The sequence below is a fragment of the Myotis lucifugus genome, unplaced genomic scaffold (assembly GCF_000147115.1).
Source record: "Myotis lucifugus unplaced genomic scaffold, Myoluc2.0 scaffold_107, whole genome shotgun sequence".
In the NCBI taxonomy this organism is placed as follows: Eukaryota; Metazoa; Chordata; class Mammalia; order Chiroptera; family Vespertilionidae; genus Myotis; species Myotis lucifugus.
Window position 1 is genome coordinate 1,260,320 of NW_005871155.1, and position 6,275 is coordinate 1,266,594.

Genomic DNA, 6,275 nt, shown 5'->3' on the forward strand with positions numbered 1-6,275 from the left:
AATATTTGTTTTCAGAGTGAACTAATAAAAAACAGTACCAGGACCCTTTGAGAGTGGGGAGGGGAAGAGTTACTGGGAGCAGAGATGCAGGGCTGAAGTAGATGAGCGAAGTGGGGCGAAGTGGGGCTCTTGGCTTATGTTTGGCATGGTCATTGTCGAATTTCCCCTTGCTCAGTGCCCCAACTTCTGAGCTAATGGTGGGGGAAGAAATGAGGCTGGACTCCGGTGGACCAGTGCCAGTCGCTCAGCAGCCCACAAGCTGTCATCACATCCCCACATCAGCTTTTTGCAGGCAAGCATGTAAACAAGAGGAGCCACAAGAAACATCAGAAAGAAATCAAAGTCATTTGGTCTGCTGTAAGGAACAGGCTGATGGAATATTCCAGTCCAGTCCGAAAGACATGACCAACTCTGACAACAGGAAACCGTCTGATGTTCAGATCCCCTGAGCCTGAGTTCTCCTTGTGTTTGCACCATTTCCCAGGGAACCAGCGCTGGCACCCACCTGGTGAGTGCTCCTGTTTGTCCAGTCACTCACGTCAGGAATAAACAAGTTTTAAATGTCAACTATGACCATGAATCAAGAGCAGGTGGACTTAGCTTCTGCTAAAGAGCAGGTGGGAATATTTGATAAACATATGCCTCATATGGCAATTTCTTTTCTTTGGCATCTATAGATCAATAAGAAGTATCATATTTCAAGTGAATCTTTCCGATACCTGAAGTTGACCTATTTAAGAGTAACCTTAATGATGTCATTTTGGGAGGTGAAAAGCTTTCTAAAAGGTGTATATTTCCTTTGCTTCAGTAAACAAAGTATGTTAACAGTAATTCTACCTTAAGTGACTCAGGGAGGTGGACAGCCCATTCCTCGCACGTGGCATTCACGTGTCCCTGCACACGACTCAGAGCGATTCAGACAAGTGGGATGATACAGCACTGATCAAAACTTAGATAAAGCTGTGGCCTCATATGAGCATGCTCTAAAGCAGTGGTTCTCAACCTTCTGGCCCTTTAAATACAGTTCCTCATGTTGTGACCCAACCATAAAATTATTTTCGTTGCTACTTCATAACTGTAATGTTGCTACTGTTATGAATCGTAATGTAAATATCTGATATGCAGGATGGTCTTAGGCGACCCCTGTGAAAGGGGTTGCGATCCACATGTTGAGAACCGCTGCTCTAAAGAATGGTGACATTTCTGAAGCTTCAGATAAATCAAAAGGCACACCTAAAAGAAAACCTGCTAAAAATAAAAGCCAAAAAAGAATAGCACAAGTCCCTTGAAGCAGTGGAAAATTGGTGACAAATGTTCTGCCATTTGGTCAGGAGAAGACTGCATTTACCCAGCGATCTTTGCTGCCATTGATTTTAAGAGCGAGAACTGTGATGTGGCTTTTACCGGCTGCGGAAATAGAGAGGAGCAAAATCTGTCTGATCTACTTTCCACAAGGGCTGAAGTGGCTAATAACATAGAACAGGGTGCTCAGGAGAATGAAAATGAAAGTCAAATTTCAACAGATGAAATGATAACTCCTGCATGTATCCTGGAAACAAACCAAATAACAGCAAGTCAAAAGCTGTTCTGTGGAACCCTTCTCTCCCTCCACCCCTCTCCCCAGGTCAGGATCAGAACTGGCACCAGGAAAGCTATGTCTAAAATTCAATGGCCCACCACCCTTCCTATCATGCTGGCTGCCTTCATTTCCCTCTGAACCACCAATAATCCCACCACCACCTCCCATATGTCCAGATTCTCTTGATGATCCTGATGCTTTGGAAATTATGTTAATCTCTTAGTACATGAGTCCAGATTCTCTTGATGATCCTGATGCTTTGGAAATTATGTTAACCTCTTTAGAGTTATCCTACTGGTTACTATATGAGTTTCAAACAAAATAAAAAAGAAGGAAGGTGCAGTATTTTTTAGTAGGTGCAGCTCTCTCCCAAGGAGAAGGGTATTTTGATGTGCCCTGGTCGATGTGAACAAAGTTTACATCATTTTCTTTATGAATACTTGGTTGAGTGGCACAAACATCTGCATTTGCTTTTGTTGCATGTGACTCATGCTTAATCAGCCAGGTATTTCTAGGGAATAATCAGTCTGAATAACCGAACATGAAAATATGAATGGGTAAAACAAACTCAAGATCACATATAGTGCATAAAAGTTAATCTGTCAATATCACTATCGAGCACATTTGTGTATTGTAACTTTCTTAGTATGTTAAGCTTTTCATATATTAACGCCTTTAAAAATAAATGATAAGTAAAAAAGTAACTCAGGACAATTACTATCTATACTAATAAAAACATAATATGCTATCTATACTAATAAAAACATAATATGCTAATTAGACCAGGCAGCCCAAACAACCTTCTGGACATCATTCCGGACGTCCTTCTGGACAAAGCAGGCTGACCCAGTGAGCAGTTAGGGGCAATCAGGCAGGCTTAAAGTGGTTAGGGGTGATCAGGCAGGCATAAAGTGGTTAGGGGCGATCAGGCAGGCAGGCAGAGGCAGTTAGGGGCAATCAGACAGGCAGGTAGGTGAGCAGTTAGGGGCGATCAGGCTGGCAGGTGAGCGGTTAGGAGCCAGCAGTCCTGGATTGCGAGAGGGATGTCCGACTGCCAGTTACACTGGCAGTTGGGGTCCCAGATTGAGAGAGGGTGCAGACCGGGCTGAGGGACACCCCCTCTCCCCTGTGCACGAATTTCATACACTGGGCCTCTAGCAATGTAATAATAAGAAAATAACCTGTTTTCAGGCCCAGGAACAATTTGCCCAAGCATTAAGTGAACCCAGATCATGACCCTTTTTCAAGGAATGGAGGTGGAAGAGGGGCTGTTCTTGCACAAACTCTCCATAGCTTCTTGTTATCCTCCCTTTGTGTAGCTGTCAGCTGTTAGTCTTATATCACCAGGCCTATCCACGCATAATCCTTGCCTTCTAGTAAGAGCTACTGTGGGCTAGGACATAGTTCTCAATTTTCGACAGCATGCTAACATCTCCGGGGAATTTAAAACACTATCCATTCCTGCATCCCATTTCCAGTGTTCTGACTTCATGTCTGGGGCATGTCCTGGGCACAAGGACCGTTTCAAAATCCCCAGGTGATTCTGTTGTACAACCAAGGTTGAGAACCATTGGAGTAGGAAATCTGATAGCCTATCTTATTAGAATGAAACAACATTAGAGTTAATTGTGACCTGTGAGGTTTTCCTATGAATAAGCTTCAGTATATGAGCTAATAAGCTTTAGTATATGAACTACTATTAGAATTCTTTGCGTCTTTGCGTCCACTTTCTCATTCTTAGCTGTGCTCCAGGAAGTGATGTGAGCTGGAAGAGAGATAGGGTGGATCAGTGGTTAAGTGCTAAGAGTTTAGAGCTCAACTGTCTAGGTTCAAACCTCGACTCTGCCACTTACTGTGTTACCTTAGGCAAGTGCCTGAACCTTTTTGTGGCTCAGCCTCATCAATAAAGTGTTGGGAGGATGAAATGGGTTCATGCACACAGAGGACTGAGAATAGAGCCTGGCACAACGTCAGTGTTTGTTTTGGCAAGAGACAAATTCACTTCAGATTATCAAGGTAGAGAGACAGAGGTGTGGGCAGGGCTAAGTGAATAAACCAGGGTGTTGCAGCAATAATGGGAGGCTGGTACCAGCCTAGGCTGAACGGGAAGGAAGTAGTGTTTTGGGAACCCAGTGAAAGTTGAGTCTGTAAAGAGACACAGCAACCGTCATATGAGACAAAGAAGCAGAGAGGGAGCAGGAAGAAAGTACCCTGGCCTCTCTCTCCTACCTCTGAACTCAGGGTCAGCTTCTCAGGGCACAGAACTAAGCACAAACAAGGGGGAGAATGAATCTGCATGTGTGAGGAGGTAAATGGGAAGACCCAGCACAGTTAGCTACCAGTAAGTATCACTTGAGCCAGGAAGTCATCAAAGAAAGCCCTTGTTGCCCCAGAGTGGGCAAACCTGACATAGCAGAGCTGCAGAATCAGGAGAATTACCCCTCAAGCCGCACTCATTCTGGAGGAAAGATGCCCTGCCCTTTTGCACCAAACTGAGATAGTTCAATGTTGTTGTGGGCAAAAGTCCAATTTCAAAATTGTCATATGCTCGTTGGGTATTTCAGGGCTTAGTGCAAAGCCCTACATCCCTATGGACTAGTTCATGCTCCTGTCTGGCCCTTTCCTCACTTGCTCCCCCTCCTCTTTCTCCATCCCTGTCCATGCGCATCAGAAGACAGCGCTTCCAGCTCACTTCCTTTGCTAATTGAGACACATTCCTAAGCCTGACTTGCGGCATACTTTGGAATTTTTCCTCCATCACTTCCCCACCCCCAAAACACCACCTCTTTTTTCTCACTCATGAATGTTGACCTTTTGTCCAATAAAGTGCTCAGTCTTCCAACCTCCCACTTTCTACTTAAGTAGCCTTTCTTGGCTGTGTTTTCCTTTGCCCTACAAAGCTGTCGTTGGAGCCTCATTACCTATCACTTACTGAGTGATAGAAGCAGAAGCAGAAGCCCCTATCTTCCAGGCACTTCCATTCCCAGTGTGAGGGGTAAGAGACAGTGCTCAGGTTGGCAGGTGGCTTTCCCCATAGACATCTATGCACTGTGGTAGTTTTCTTTCCATGTGTTGCAACTGCATCCAATGAAAGTTATGAACTTTTAAATTCATGCCTAGATGCTTCTGGAACTTTCCACACTGTGCTGATACACACACTTGGTTGCACTGGAGACCCTGCCATGACCCTGTCTTCATTTATATCATCAAGTTTTTTTCAGATTCTAAGACTAGATATTCCTTTACTAGATTTAATCAAACTATTCATCCTTATTACTTCATTATATTCATTCCAAATTCCTTTGGAGTCATGCTTTCCATCACATACACACATCATAATAGCCATATTCCACTCTATTCCCCTTTGGAAGCCTGGCAAATGTTACTCTTGGGCTGTTCTGAGTAAAAAGAGAACATGCCTGTCCCCCTCCCAGTACTTAGGCACCCTGAAGTAAAAGCACCGTAATGTTGGTGCCAATGCCCCCAGAGAGAACTGGGAATTGAAGTTAATAAAGGCCTGGTGAGATTTGAGTTGGCAGGATTTTAACCACTGATGTGGGTTCAGAGTGGCTAGAACCATCAGTAGCAGAAATAGCAGCACTCACTGAACACACAGATCCTGGGGATTCAATAAATCCTCGCCCTCAGGAGTTGGCATTTTAGATAAGGAGAGAGAGGAACTCCCTTCCCCCCAATAATGCAGGCTGGCATAGGATGAATGCCAGGTAAGTAGTATATAAATAATAGAATTACACTATAAAAATCTGTATTGCAAGCATTTCCCTTAATCAAGAGTAATTTCTATCCTGGTAATTTCCATTTCAATCGTTATTGGTGGGATTTTGCTTATATTTCTTAATCCATCTCTGTTTCCACATACATAATTTTGGTTCCTGAGAAATGTCTCCACTTCCAAATCTAACGTGTTGCTTGACATTTTAAATTTATGACACATCCACAAATTTATGAAGGATTTATTCATCAGTATCTGAAGAGATGTCTTAAAATGATGTCTTTAGATTGAAATATTTTGAAACAGAAATTATGTGAAATTGCTCCCAGACTCCCTGTATGGGTAGGTTGAAGTATATGCTTTATATTTTCAGTTCTCATTTTTTTTTCAGCATGGGCACTACTTTAGCAAAGCCAATATCTTCAAGAAACACCTCCCCCAATTTGTCCACATGTGTCAATAGTAAAGAAATTATGAAGTCCAATATTGAGCAATAAGAATGATTTTAAAGAATGTCTTAGCTTTAAGCTCATACTGATGAACGTTATTACAAATAACGTTCACTAATTTGTCACAGCGACCCCTGCTCTGTGTCTTTGATGCTGTCCATACTCCTATCACAACTCTCTCACACAATGCTGTGCTCGCTGCCTGTGCACACGGTGGCCTCCGTGCTGGCTTGTATCCTCTTGCAGTGGGTCTTAATCAGCTTGGCATTTCCATCATGAAGCACAGTGCTTTGTGCCCAGCAAGCCCAGGGAAGGGTGACAAATGAATTTATCAAATAAGTGATGAATGGAAAATCATAGGCAATGATATTCCTGGAGAGCAGGAATAGGCCTAGGAATAATTGTGAGAAAGGGAGGATGGTCTACGTTGTCAGTAACCTTCCCTAGCAGAAGGGCCCAGAATGTGGCACCAGCCATACCTACATTTGCACTAAGGGGATGATGACTAAGCTGG

At 43.4% G+C, this 6,275-nt stretch overlaps 1 pseudogene; it reads left to right on the forward strand.

Moving 5' to 3' along the window:
- The first annotated feature begins 575 nt into the window (after positions 1 to 575).
- Positions 576 to 5,809, forward strand: LOC102431167 (annotated as a pseudogene).
- The last annotated feature ends 466 nt before the right edge of the window (positions 5,810 to 6,275 follow it).